Raw genomic sequence first — 16,084 nt, 5'->3', positions numbered from 1 at the left:
TTCCCCTTTCTCAGGACATCGTGGCTATGCCAAGACTCTCAATGCAGTTAGGATGAGCTACTATTGGGAGAGTCTTAAAGGTGGCATTTTCAAATATGTCACTGAGTGTTTGTCTTGTCAACGTATTAAAATCGAACATGTCAAGATGCCAAGGAAGTTGCAACCACTCGACATTCCCCAAATGAAATGGGAATTCATCAGTATGGACTTTGTTGTTGGCCTACCCCAAGTTCAGGGAGGATACCACTCCATCATGGTTGTGGTTGACATGCTGACTAAGGTTGCATACCTTATTCTGGTAAAGACAAACTATAAAGCCTCAGACATTGCAAGGTTGTTTATCAAGGAGATATTCAAGCTACATGGGCTACCCAGAAGAATCATTAGTGGTCGTGACTCTCTCTTCACATCACACTTCTGGAGAGCTATCTTCGAAGCCATTGGGACTCAACTCAGTTTTAGCACAGGTTACTATCCCCAAACTAATGGCCAAACAGAGCAAGACAATCAAGTCATTGAGGATATGCTAAGGGCACACTGCTGTCGTGAGCCAAAAAGGTGGATTCAGTACTTGCCTTTGGTTGAATTTGCCTACAATGCTTTTTACCAACAAAGCATTCAAATCACCCCTTTTCAAGCATGGTATGGTCATGTCTATCGAAGTCCCCTAAACTTCTCAGATCCAACCTGGAGGGTTGAAGCTTCAAGGCAGATATTGGAGGAGATGGATGACCAAGTAAAGTCAATAAGACAGGACATCGAAGCTGCAAAGGATAGACAGAAGGCATACGCAGATTTGAAGCATCAAGATAGAGTCTTCGAGGAAGGAGACATGGTCTTCATTCGCGTACGCCCGAAGAAGAGTTCCCTATCCTTAGGAGATTGCAAGAAGCTAAGTCCAAGGTATTGTGGACCATACAAGATTCTCAAGTGCTTAGGACCTAATGCGTATAGACTGCAACTCCATGAGAACCTAAGGGTTCATAATGTATTCCATATCAGTCTATTGAAGAAGTATATACCTAATCCTAACCATGTACTTGATGACCAACAAGTTGTAATGCCTAGTCAAGGATTCCTCGAACTACGACATGACAGGATCTTAGATGTTAGGGAGAGACAACTGAGATCCAGAACCTTGAGAGAATGCCTCGTCCAGTGGAGAGATTATCTCGAAGAGGATGCCACTTGGGTAGATGGAAGCACTCTCAACCATCAATATCCCTAGTTTATATCGAGATGAGGACATCTCGATTCCTCCAAGGGGGAGAGAATGTAATATTTCCAATTCCTAACCCGCGTTCTTCATAAGAACCTCCTCTTGGTAGGAGGCCAAAAGGATAATTGTTGGAATTATGGTAATTTTTGTTTCAAAATTATCCCCTCTCCCCAGTCGACGGTCATGCTGGAGGAGAGGGAGAGTGGCGTGGATGATTAAGCTCCTCGCTGGAGCTCGTGCAAGGGGGATATGCCATGCACTATGGCCGCGTGGCGCCGGGAAGGTCCCCTCCCCTCACCTATAAAAGCCTTGTGGGGGGGGAGTGAACAAGGGAGGGCCCTGCCGTGGAGTAGGACCAGAACGCCACCGGGACGAGAGAAAGGATAGAGTCGAGTATTTCTATGAGAAAGGAGAGAGTTGTGTATTGCAGTGGTGAGGAAGGTAACGCCGCCAGGCCATGGTAGAGAGAGAGAGAATGAGCTGAGCTGTGACGCTGCCGTGGAGGAGAGCAGCTGCGCCGAAGGAGGAGTCGTGAGGAGGGTCGTGACGCCACCAGCTGCAAGAATCCGCCGCCTTCCTTTCTGTCTACGTGGTCTCCACGATTCCCAGAAGCTTCTTGGGAAGCTTCTAAGGGCCTAAGAAAGCCCCCCTTCCTGTGGCTTTTATAAGCCCCTTCCAAAGAGTTTTTTTGATATCCCCCTCCCCCCCGAGATTTAAGCAACCCTTCCCATGGGGTTCCTTACAAGTCCATATTTTATTCCCCATGTTTTTAAGCATTATTTTTCCCTTGCATCCCAAGAATCCCCACCATAGTCGGGTTCTTTTCCCCCCTTCTTACGGATCCGCAATAGCCAATACTAAGACCTTTTCTCTTTGCATCCTCGGAAATTAACCTTTTCCCTTGCATTTCCCAAAATCCATTTACCCAATCGTAAACCCTTTTCATGGATTCACTTAAAGCCACACTAGCAGGTTTTAAACCCCTTTCCCGCTGAATCTCCTTAAGTCCACTTTACCCCCTGTTTCCTTTTAAACCCCTTCCCACATAAGTCCTTTAAAGCCATTTTATCCCTTCCCATGAAGACCATTTTATATCTGGAATTTAAAGGCCTTTTTCATGTCATCCATCTCAAGGCCAATATCCTTGCTGGGTTTAAGGGCTTTCCCATCAAACCCTCCTAGAGATAAATTTTCATCCCTCCGAGCTTCGAGGAGGAAGCCTATAGGCTTCCCCATTAGATCCTCAATTAAGCCCCTCATGGCTTTGAAGAAGAGGGGTTTCTGTAAGCCCCTTTCCCCTCGAATTCCCCCATAAGCCCATCCCTAATTTTTCCCCCCACACTCCTTCTCCACAAAGATCCTTATCCCCGTAACTTCTATGAAAGGAAGGAGAAGTTCATAAGTTCCCACTTCTAAAGCTCAATTTCAAAAGACGGTGAAATTGATCAAGGAAGTCGAACCAAAAGGGAGTTTTCGCGTGCGAAGGAGACGGCCAACATCATAAATCTACATCCAAGGCGAAAAGGTCGAATTCGAGATGGCTCCTAAGAAGGCACAAGGCGCAACCGTAGGAGGATCATCTCCTAACATCCATGTGGACATTTCACCTCAAGTCCAGGTTTTCTTCCTAATTTTGTTTACATCGTAATATTTCAATTGTGAATGATTCATTTACGGAAATTAGGATGCACTTTTTGGATTAAAGGAAATAACTTTGATCAAAGAATCGGTCATTTGTATTAAATGAATGAAAAAGAAGAGCATAAGATCTCTATGCATTCCTAGCAAGTGGTTTTTACGCATTGCAAAGTAACGAACTTATATTAACTAATGCCCATTTTTACAAGTCAAAATAATGATAGTACACTTCAATTTTGCATGGAAAGAATAAATTGCATGTTGCATTATTAGGCATCTTTCCTTCGAAATGATTCATTAAAAGAAGGTCGCTAATAATCCGTAGGAATTTACAAGGCCTGGAAATGGTTCTTAAAAAAGTAGATTAAAATCTAGTCAATTGGCTTAAATCTCAATCAACTACGTAAATAGTTACGAAAGGTTGTACAATGCTTATTTAGCATACGAAAATCTCATTTAGAAAAGAAGCTAGAAAAAGGTTGCATGGTTCATATAAAACCCTATCGCTTAGTAGCATGAATCTTAAATGCATCAATAGAAGTTATGTCGTAACTTAGCATATGCTTTGGTTTTAACCAGAAAAGTAGGGTTTGTAAATATACTCAAACGTAGGAAATGAATCGTGTGGTTACGAGAAGGGTATCGTAAATACCTCCAAGAATAGATAAGTAAATTGGTTCACCCTAAAAACACCTAAACCGCAAGCAACTCGTTCAAGAAGGGTTAAATCAATGCAACATATCCCAAAGAGCTAACTAGGGTTTAGCACATTGAGGACATTGTCGTATTGCTGCGCATTTGAGGTGTGAAAACCACCCAAAAGTTGTGAGTGTGATTTGATACTTTGTACATACTTAGTTGTTATGTTTGCTCTTTCATTCTATGCTGAAGACGGAGAAGAACAAGGAGTTTTGGTAGACTGGTAACTCGAGATGCAGTCTCATGGACCACTTTGATTGTGACCAAGGGTTCGTTTGAAAGCCTGTGGCAGTATAGGAGCATTCCCAATGGGCCAAGAGATACATGCTAAGATCATCCTAAGGGGCCTAGAAAGAGACCCTGTTGTTGGTGACATGCTCGTGGACATGTATGGAAAATGTGGCTTTATCAAGGAAGGACGAGAAGCATTTGAGAAATTGACTGTCCATGATGTTATATCGTGGACAATAATGCTAGATGCCTATGTTCATAATCGTGAAGGTGATATGGCTATGCGATGCTATGAGGAGATGCAACATCAAGGGGTGCATGCCAATTCTATTACATATGTTATCTGATGGAAAGCTTGTGCAACCATAGGAACAGGACAAGGTATGCATTCTGAAATTGTCATGAGAGGTTTAGAAAATGACATTCATGTAGGAAGCACACTTGTGGATGTGTATGCGAAAAGCTTCTCACTTTCAGAAGCGCAGCACACATTTGATAGGTTGCTAGTTCGAAATGCAGTCTCCTGGACTGCTCTATTTGCAAGCTTGGTCGATATTAAAAGGTGTGATTAATGCTAAAATTCCCCCGCTTTCCTGGGGGGAAAAAGGAAGCTTTTCTGGAAAAAGAAGGAGCTTTTTGAATCGGAAAAGGGGGGAAATCTAGTACTCTGCTGCTCCACGAGGAAGAAAATAGGCTCGTAAACACAGAATTTTTCGGGAATGAATGAGACGGATCTCAAACAAAGGGCATGGCTGTCTTCTTCAGGAAGCGCGCCGCGCGTGTAACTTGGATCTTGGCCCAGGTTCCTGCAAGTTCCTGCTTAGTATTTTGATTCCCCTTTAGGAGACAAAGTGACGAGCCCTCATCAAAGGATGACGCCAGATAGAAGTCATGCACTGCTACAGTTTGGTGCATGGGATGAACAGGATCCGGCTTCGGCTGAAAGGTTTACAGTCATATTCAATCAAGCACGCAACGAAAAGAAGTCAGCTGGACCTATAAATTTAGTGCTGGATCCCGCTGTAGCCCGTTTGCTATGACAAGCAATTGACCTCGGTTCCCACCAACAACCAGCTACACACACAGCACACGACAGGAAAAATTAGAAGCAGCAGCAGCTGATGGGACGGAACAGTCTCATATGAATCCTAGGAGACAGGAGTGGCGCACACAGACACGAGAGAGAGGAGAGAGGCACCGAGGTCCAGTCTATGGAGGAGAAACTTCAGAAGGCGAAGGGCATACAAGCAAATTAGCAGAAGCAGAGGCACTGCTTACTCGTGCACAGAGCCGTTTTCTGCCCAGGGCTTCAGGAGAGCTCCTCTGTCTCACTTGCGAAAATTGAATCTAAGTAGGGTGTTGAATATCGCGTCAAGCATGAAGGCATCGATGAGGAGCCTCAATCTAGCAAGCCACCGTTTATCATATCTGGTTTGAATGGATACTTTATCCAGAGCTTGAAATCAAGGCTTAATATACGAATGACCGAGTACCAACATGTAGCGACGAGGAGTCTTCCGATGCTCAGCAAACAAAACAATCTCCAGCAGCCAATCAGAAGTGGCTCTCTGCAACGTCGAGGAAGATTAATTACAGGGAGATAAATTCAGAAGGGTGTGGAATTGTTTGAAGAAAACATAGGCACTACTTTGACTTCCAGCGACGTACGGGAGAACTTTCTTCACAGCGGGAGGTCGAGGAGATTGATTACAGAGGAGCACTTCATCAAGATGACTCTGTACTTGAGGAAGAAGAAGACGGGTAGCCTGAGAGACTATGCAACCTTTTATGTCATGAGTTCTCACAGGAAACTATCTGTGTGAATGATGACTTGGATTCCCTCATACCTTGTCTCTTTATGATCTTCAATTGCAAGACAATTTCTGTTTTACACACGTAAAAAGGAGAAGATGAAGACCATACTCTTGGAAATTTTCTTTGAAATGTATAGATGATCTATGCATTCCAGAGGCTGCACGGATTTCTTCATCTTGAATCTTGAAACTCTTATTGATAGAAATAAAACAGAGCCTCGACATTATTTTCTCATCTTGATTATTCATATGTTCGATCTTTTATCCTGAAATTTATCAAGGTCTTCTGAAGACGCGACTTTGCTTTCACAAACGCTTCGACAACGTGACCTAATCGCTCTTATTGCCAAAGCTGAAACTCTTATACCCTAAAGACTTGCCCTCATTCACGGAATGTAGGGACAATAGGACACACTTGCGAGAAACGATCTAGGGTTTTTACCCTAAGGATCGCTCGCTAAAAGAATGAAACTCGATTTGGATTTGGAACTTTTGGACCGACAATATCGACCTAGTGCAATCAGGAATGGATTGTTATGAAGATACCCTAACCATGTTTCCTATCTAATCATGATTTCATGATTAGACAACGCCATTCGATGGGTAAAATAGTCCCATGATTTTGATGCGACACTCACGCAATAGGTTGCAGAGTCGCATGATCTTGTGATTTGATCAAAAGGGAATGGCCAATTCCTCGGAATGAGATTGGCAGATTCTTACGCAAGTTTATCTTGCAAGTGGAGAAATAATCGTCGTGATATAGTACCTTTCTTGGGTAAAGTAACCAAGATACGAGGATTAGATATTTGCTTGGAAGCAAAAGACCAATTAGTAAATTGGAATAACATACTTACTGCTAATAGAACTTAAGGTATTGGTTAAGTTGGGTTAGTAGGGTACGGCCCTAACCCAAGGATATAGGGTTAACAAACAAACCCTTGGGGATCTTGCCAAATCACAATTGATCCCAGATCAAGTGTTGGATGCATTCGGAGAGAAAGATTCACTCCTTAGCAATTGGCCAAATAAACAACCACTGGAATTGATTGTGCTTGTAACAGTTTAGAAAGCACTGTTTGCATTGTTTGCTCAAGGAACTAAAGGATGAAAATATATCTAATGCTTCAGGTTGAAGGCCTGAAGGGAGAGGCAGCTTCAGTTACCCCCGACTGCCTGCTTGACCCTAACCAAGGGGGTTGTTGACCGCGCCGGGAACGTGGACCGAACCCGCCGCGAGAGGTCTCTCCGTTGAGCTCTACTTGAAGCACGAGGATGCTTGGGTGCCAGGGGGGGCTCTGGCCATAAATCCCTCGCCTTCTGGGTCCTGCACAAGGGGCTAACGTGACTCGGGATTGGATCTCGAGGCCCGCATACTAGTTTACGGGTGGAAGCTTGGAATAGTGATTCCTGGGGATTACTGGATAGCCCTCGGGCAGATTATGGACAAGCCTACGGGCGGAAACTCCTTGTATTTCAAAGATAAAATGATGAAATGTTAAAAAAATAACTTGCTTGATATTGTTTTTCTATGTCACGTGATAAGATTACGTGAAGGAACCAGTGCTTAACAGGATTAATTAAGGAAGCTGATTGTTATATGTCAAATTAATGTGTTAGATAATTACATAACTAAAACAAACCGAGGAAAGTGCGGAGGATGGGCCATGGGTCGTCCTACGGTTGGGTGGTCCCGATTAGCCGGGAACTTTTCTCAAAAATATCGAAGAACAGCGGGATGATCATCATCAGCAAAACGAATAACGAGAGCGATGACCTAGAGTTACATCTTACCCGATTTACGTTGTTTTAGGGGAACGGAATGGGACTGTGCCTTATGGCAGAGAGGTTGAGCCTTGCATCCCTCTCGTTTCCCATCCTCCTTGAACCAAGTGCAGCGTGAATCCGCTTTGGACCTGCGTTTCTACGTAAAGTAGTTCGCTCGGGTCTGACGCTAGTTGCTGTTAGCTAATGACCAATCAGGAAAACCCTAATTCCGATCGATCCTAAGTGGGAACGGCCAGGATACTTTCGCTACATGGCAGACGCGGGAAGACCTAGTTTGCAAAACTCGTAACATTCCATGGGAGTGCCGGGCGGAGTTTTCTAGACATCCTTTCCGATGGACTGCTAAGATGTGTCCTGGATGATACTAGTGGATGTTGAGATATCAAGCTCCACTCGTGATACGCCAGGGTGACTGTTGTGTATTTATGTCACCGACTTGTCAGTTGCAGACGCGGTTGGTACACCGCCCATGAATAATAGCTACATGATAGCTATCCTTATCTACTCTAGTTCGTGGCTCAGTTAGTATGCCACCTTAGTTAGTTGAGTTTGGTTTGAGACCCATATATAGGGTTCTTCTATTTCTTTGTATGAGAGTTCTTTTGGCTTACACAACTAAGAAGAGAAAAACTGTTTTCAGCCTCCACCCTTGTGTGTCTTCCCCCATTATGCAAGCAAGAAAGCTACAAGTGAGACTCCTTCCTTCTCTCCCACAATCTTGACAGTGGACACGTTACAACACCAAATGGCACTTGCTCATTGATACACAAGAAGTACACGATCATCAACTAGTTTGAGATACAGTCTCATGGAATACATTTATTGCTCTCTTATGTTGAATATGGGTTTGGTCACAAAGTCAAAAAGTGTATTTGAAAAATGCAAGTAGATGGTATATCCCTTTGTTTTGTCACGTTCCTCTGTAGCTTGAAACTAAGCAATACATTTGGACAGGCCAAGAAATACATGTTGTAGTAATTGAAAGGGGACTAGAAAAAGAGCTCCACTTGGGTAGCACATTGGTTGATATGTATACTCACTTATAGAGGCATATTGAGTGTTTGTCAGGTTGCCAAAGCAAGATGTAGTATTATGGGTTGCACTAATTGCAAAGTATGATCACCATGGGCTAGATAAGGAAATCTTGGATTGTCTTAAGAATGTGCAACTTGAGAATGAGTTTGTAAATGTTTTACCCAAAATAACAAAATAACAATTGGCTAGCAAAATCTTTTGCCCAAAATACGAGTTGTCTAACCATAAAATCCCTAGCATAAAAATTGAAATGTGCACTAATGCACAAACTCTCACACCCCATAAATATACTCTAGTGATACTTAGTCATCATAATACATACAACGACCATGGATATCCAAGTTGTCGATGATTAAGCCACCATGAAGGTCCCTAAAAAAGACATTGATGTTAATGTTGATTGTACTAATCCTTCACAATGTCGATGTTTTCTATCATCAATCTTGATTGTATTAATCCTTCACCACAAAAGTGGCAATAGCCAAATCTCAATACTTTCTATTATTATCAATACCCTACAAAAGCATGCATAATTATGAAATTTGCACATTTGGCTACATTTTTCCAAAGTGCCAAAGTGTCCCTCATATGAGCTCATATTAGGAGCAAATACTAATCTCTGCCAAAAAAATAGTCCATAATTATCCTACAATCCAACTCTAGGATTTCAAAATGTGGTAGATTGCATCAATGCATGTGGGAAGCCATAGTTTGGATCCATTGCACCTACGTGTAGATGAGGCTAAGATGCCTCACCACCACCACCTTCTCACACTCCCTCTCTAGTGCTCAAGAGTTGTGAGGGATGCTAGCACACTATGCTAAAAGATGGAAGGGGAGGACTTAATTGCCTTCACCCCCCAAGGCCTAAGGGCCTGAGTTAGAGTCAAATTTTGAGGAGCATGATGATGATGACTCGTGGAAGGAGTCCACCCCTTCTTCTCCTTCTCTTTCTATTATGTTGCTAGCTTCTCATAATCCTTTTTAAGGAGCCCCTTCTTTCCATAATGACATCTTTGTTTCTTTTCCACTTATCACCCCTCTCTAAAGTTGTAAAATCTTCTTGCTTACTATCATAATGAGATGGTAACCTCTCTTGTAAAAACAAAGAGGCCTCATGCTCAAGTAGATAGAGACCATATAATCAAAACTAGTAGGTGTTGCCAATGTCTAAGCTTATAAGGTGTTGGCCACACAATCAAACTTGGGAGGGAGCATGTAGAGGATAGTCACCACAAGATATGCTTTTGCTTTTGGGAGGATGGATGATATGTGTCAAGCTAATCCTATATCTGTGTCACCACCTGAAGAATAAAATGGTTGAAACATATAAGTCACCTTGATCCCAATACTTTGAAGTTGATCATAGAGGGTCACAACTCACATGGTCAATGGAGCCTTGTACAAATGCTATAACATCTTCCATACTTTTAAAGATATGCTTGTAGGAGGTAACTACTACAAAAACTTTAGAGATGCATAGAAGAAGAGCAAACTAGGCATGAGGAGCAATTTTCTCCTAAGTAATAACTACTTCCTCGTAGTTTTGTTTATCCAAATCACCTAGAATACGAGAGGGCATCCAAGGACATAAGATGGCTCTTGAAACAATGTATCAAAGAGGCTTTCACATAAAACACTTTCATGACAACATTCCAAGCAAGATAATTAAGTCTCTTAAGCTTGTCATCAATAGAGCAACATGGAGGTTCCATTTAGATGAGGTTTACAGAAGATGTAAGAATGCAAGGGGTTTGAGAGTGAGGCACTTCTAGAGATAGTGTCCAATGCCATTATTTTAAGAGTTGAAGTAGTGGAATTCAAAACACAAAGATAGGAATAGAAGTGAAGAGTGTTGTAACAACATAATAATTGAAACATGTGATATGTCCTTTGGGTATGTTTAGACTAGGTTGAAAACACAAACTTAGTTGAAAATGTAGGATATTAAAGAGTCGATTTGTAAAAGAAAAGTTGAAAACGACTACATACCAAGAAAGAAAAATTCAAGCTAAAAATAGCCATGTGATAGCTAGAGACTACCAGTTAGTAGTTTGAAGTGTTGCTTGTGTTGGAGCTATATATAGCTCACCCTATCTAGACAAAGTCTCACCTATATATATGTAGCTTGTGACCAATATGATGTAGTCTTTTGGAGTGTATAGGATGTGTCTCTTCTCTCCCTATCACATATTTGCATATATTCTCTCTCTACATCTCAACATGGTATTAGAGCTATCACGATTGATTACAACCAATTTCTTGAAGAAGATAATCAGGAACTATATCTATCTAGTATCTCTTTAATTATTGATTCATGTTCTTTTCATGTTTAAATTTGATGTATTGTGTATGCTCTGAGTAACTTATGTTATGAATTTTAAGCATAGAAGAAGTTCACTCGATTATCATTTAGATTGCAGATATGTTGAATTGTAGATATGCCTTGCTTGGACATGCTAAAAGTTTCTATTTGGGAAAGTTTTCGTCATGTGCTAGCACTCATAAGCTTTCTTCCTATCAAATCTATGCTCAATTTGGAGTTGTGTGTCAAAACTTATGTCAATTCAAGTAAACTGGACTTGAAACAAGAAAACAAATAAGACAATAGCTTTTCGTGCAGACTTCTATGACACATGTTTCATCACGTTTAGTCACTCTTGTGTTTCTGTGTTTCTGCCAAAATAAGCTAGATCATCATCAATTCTTGGCTGGCCAAAAAGTAAGTGATAACGTTTTGAGTGTTGTTTATATTTCTCATTTATGTTGGACCGATTTGTTCTCTCACACAATTTTCCTATTTTGGGTCACTTTATTCTTGCCTACGCCTCATCTATCTTGGGTTTCTTTCTTTGGGAGTAAGTTTTTTGAACTAAACGTCTTTTCTTACAATATAGCTTCTACATACGATTTGTTGTGTTGCACTTTTGCCTTGTCATTTCATACATGATGTGCATATTCTATGATCTTATATTGTATGTGTTTTCTCAGCTAGCTATGTCAAATTCGATAATCATCAACAAATTTTCTTCTCACCAATGTTACGTTACTTACTTTCAAGAACAAGGATTCCTTGGGTGGAAATTAAAGATGTTGCTAATTCTTGAAGGTGATGACTTGTATGATATTATTCTTAGTAATTATGGATGTCCGCCTCAACCAATTGATCATGCTCATGCACTATAAGATACAGGCCTCACACTGACGTTCAAAGTGACGAAAATGTTCACAAATTTGTTTTTCCCTGTGTCGTCACCAAACACATCAGTATTAGCGATGCCATAGAGCCGTCGCTATCAGTATTTCTATTTGCATTGCTATTTACGTCATAATAACGACACAAATAGCGATGCAAACTGTGACAATAATAGCGATGCGTGCATGTAAATTTGTGATGCCAATAGCGATGGTTATAGAGGAAAAAATAATTTTGTGGCATGGCAGCAAGATTTCCTACCACATGTAGCACTATGTGCTTTATTTGGGCCATACAAAAGGGTTACAGTAAAGTGTAAAATGGTTATCAAAATGAAAGTAAATTGTACTTGAATCCGCAAGATTGATACATAAAATAAATACAAGATTTCTTAATGAAAGCACTCATGGAATCATGGCAAGATACAAAGGATGATAATAACATAGTGTATAGAAAATATCTACATAAATCATATGACCAAAAGAGAATAGGATGTGTACTCCACGGATCCATGCACTAGCTATAGATCCTCACAATCCAAAAACTCATCCCATCACAAAGGAGTATTAAACAGACTCTGCAAAAAAGAAACAACTATACATCAATCCACCATATAATAATGCATTTTAATTAAAATTAGTAACTACAAACAAGAAAGATGAGTGACTTACTCGGCCGTCATGTACATACAGTCTATCGATCAATGAAGTGAGACCATGTCTCTCTACATATCGAGCCTCTAGGCCGGTGGGATTGTGGTTTATAATGAAGTACTGCAAAGAAAACAAAATACAACTATTAGAAAGACGATTGTTAGTACAAGCGATATTGCAAAAAAATAAGCGAGAAGAACAAAAGAAAAACTTACAAAGTCCTCCAAATAAGTCTTGTGGCTATCACTCCCAAGATGATGGACCACTCCTGCCTCCAGTCGTACCCTCACAGCCTCGCATTGCTGTCTCCAACGTCCTAAAGAATCTATAGCCTCCTCCGTGAGTCAGTGCTAGTCATCTGCCTCTAGCCACTTGGGCTTTGAGGCTTCACTCTTAAGTACCTTGCATGCATTCGATCCTCTATGTGACATATACGCACGCATGCACTCCATCATCCAACATGTGAAAAATCTATCTACTACGATGGGTACCGAAAACTCCTCATGCAAGGATTGTAATATTTCCGCGTACCGCGTACGGTAAATATTAACTTTCCGCACGTCATATGAATCTCGTGCAAGGATTATCACTAGTGCCAGCAGTTGATCTATAGCTACACACGGGGAATAGAGACACTCCATCTTACGAGAATAGGGCCGGGGGATTCAAACCGCATAACCGCGGGAGAACAGCCTCTTGGGAAGAGGTCAAGAGGATAAAGGTAAAATTAGTGCAAATTTTTTTATTATCCTCCCCAGCCGATGTGTGGCTGGGGGAAAGGGATGGGCTGGTATGGGACGTATGAGGAAGGAAGGATGGGAGAGAGACATGCAGGGCCACGTGGGGAGGACCCCTCTCTCCCAAGGACCTATAAGAACCCCCTCTAAGGGGAGGGCACTGTGAGAGAGGAGGCGGCCGTGGACAGAAGGACTGTGTGCCGTGAGGGGAGGATCGTGTGAAGGCCGGCTGTGGAGGAGAGGCCGTGAAGAAGGAGCTGGAGGAGACTAGGCTGCCGCCCAGATTCGCCAGTCCGCCAGGCCGCCTTGCTGCCGCCGAACTACCGCCACGTTGCCGCCGAACTGCCAGTTGCCGCCGTGCTGTCACGAACCCCCCCCTGCTCGTCATCGCTGCCACTCGGTCTGGCCGCCACCCAGTCCGCCATGGTCGCCGTGAAGCCGCCGGCTGCTTCAATCCGCCGTTGGATCCCCCCACGTGTCTGAGAGAAGCTTCTTAGAAGCTTCTCTAAAGAAGCTTCTAAGGGGGCTTCTTAAGCCCCCCTTCCCACTACCTTTTTCCCCCCCCCCCATGAGTCTTTCCACACCCCCGGAAATTCAGAAGAGAAGGAGGTGACATGGGGAGGCCTCGTTAAGCCCATTATTTTTACCCCGGGATGCAATTCCCCTTTCCCGTTTTATCACCACACAACCGTATTAGCCGGTGTAAGCCCTCCTCGCGGATTCCCAACACAAGACCTTCACTCCGATCACCCATAAGCCTTCTAGGCTCGGATTCAAAGCTCCGTTCCGCTGGATCCTCCAAAAGTCCAATTTCTTCCCCTCGGATTTGGAAGAGGAAGCCGTAAGGCCTTCCTATCAAAGTTGCATAAGCTCCCTAGACCCAGGGCTTGTAGAGAAGAAGAGGGGTTCGTAAACACCCTTCCACAATATCTTTTAACCTCGGGACCTTGAAGAGATGAAGGGGTAGCTTACGAGCCTTCCCACTAATCACTTACAAGGCCGGTCCTTGGATTTTTGGAAGAAGAAGAAGAAGAACTCTAATGTCCTATTCTTGCAAGGCCCATTCGCAAGAGCCCTTTTCCGCGGACATCATCATAAGACCCACAAAATCCTTCCAAAAATCCGGAATTTCAAGGTGGATTAAAGCTCTCTTGTGCAAGGGATATCATAAGAACCCTAAGGCCTGCCAAGGTAAATTCCGCAAGTCGGAACGTCGGTCAAGGAAGCCACATATCCAGGAGAATTGTGCATACAAGGGAGACGGACCAAGGTCATAAGACTGCAAGCCAAGGTCCATAAAGGCTAACTGGAGATCGAATTCACGATGGCTTCTAGAAAGATCATAAGGTGCGATGCGGGAGGTTCACCCCGAGCATACGTGGATATTTCCCGGAGACCGCAAGTCCAGGTTTTATCTATTTGGATTCCACACAAAAGTATTGAATTATGCACGATAACTTCACGGATTAGGAAGCACTCATGCATGATCGAATTCAATTAGTCAAGTTAAATGCAATTGGAACATGAATTGGTTATTTGAACATTTTTAGAAATAGCTTAAGATATGGAAATTGATCATTGGTACGTTCAATGGAGTTAATGAAAAGAGCATAAGGTGTCTATGCATTTGCAGGACCTTATTAGTAAGCTTCCTTTTTGTGCATTCTAAAGTGACGAGCCGAGGACAACTGTTGCCTCATTACAAGGTTGAACTTATTAAGGTACACCTTTATACTAGGCATGGAAAGATTAATGGCATGTCCCATTTTTAGATAGATCTTCCGTGTAATGATTCATGAGGGAAGGTTAACACCCATAAGACGTTATTCGAAAAGGAATAGAAGGCACGAAATTGACCTATGAACTTGCAAAAGGCATGATTATTTGATGTAAGTCCTAGTAGAACCTAGGAAAGTTAATGTCCGGATTATCAGGCATTTTTGCTTTGCTAAGAAAGGATAGGGTTATTGTGAACCATGTGATGCGTAGAACAGTGGATCGCATGTATTGGTGTAGTTGTAACTATTGATCTAGTTTAATACCTTTGGGAAAGGTTCATCCTTGTCGCAAGACAAGTATATTGTGTTGTCTAAATCACATATACCACAAGGGATTCATTTGGGCATGGTTCAGTCGATATGGTAAGTATCCCAAGTGCTAACTAGGGTTTGGTGCGGCAAGAATTCGACCTAGTTTTACATTTGCTGCCAAGTTAGAACCGCAAACCCTAAGATCTCACACACCTTCGAAATGTCGAGTCAATTGGGTGCTTACGCATGAAATGATCTAAGGTTTTATCCTAAGGATCATGATGAAACTCCGACGGAGTTGCCTATTTCTAGGACCATGGGCCAACCTAATTAGGAATGGGTTGGAGGATACCCTAAACCCTGCTACTCGGCTGGAGGAAATTCCGTGACAGAAATACGCTAAGCAATGGGTAGAATGATCCCGTGGAATAGACGCAATACATGGGCAAAAAGCTGCAACATTGTATAGACTTGAGATTTGCCCACAAGAGAGTTTTGTCATCTCTCGAGATGAGGTTGGCAAGTTATTGAAGGAGTTTAACCTACACAAGAGGATGACTAATCATCTTGTTACTCACTTTCCTTGGGAATAAATTGCCAAGGGAAAAGGGAAGTTAAGTATTTGCCTTGAAGCAAATGACCAGACTATAACTAAAGCGACATGGTCGCTGGAACCTACCTAAAGTATGGGTAGGGTGTGACCCTAACCCAAGATTGATAGGAATCTTGCCAAGATGCAATTGATTCCGGATCGAATGCGGGTTGCATTCGGAGGAAAGAAATCATTTCTTAACAGTTTGCTAGCCAAACGACCATTGGAATTTGATTGTACTTGTAACAGTTAGAAAAGCATTGTTTGCATTGTTTGCTCAATGAACTAAAGGAGGAAAACATATCTAAATGCTTCAGGTTGAAGGCCTGAAGGTAGAGGCAGCTTCAGTTACCCCCGACTGCCTGCCTAACCCTAACCAAGGGGGTTGTGAACCGCGCCGGGAACGTGGACCGAACCCGCCGTGAGAGGTCTCTCCGTTGAGTTCTACTTGG

The sequence above is a fragment of the Lygodium microphyllum genome, chromosome 2 (assembly GCF_053477565.2).
Source record: "Lygodium microphyllum isolate KBCC chromosome 2, Lygodium_microphyllum_v1.1.10, whole genome shotgun sequence".
NCBI lineage: Eukaryota > Viridiplantae > Streptophyta > Polypodiopsida > Schizaeales > Lygodiaceae > Lygodium > Lygodium microphyllum.
The sequence above is the reverse complement of the archived record's forward strand: the minus strand, read 5'-3'. Positions refer to the sequence as shown.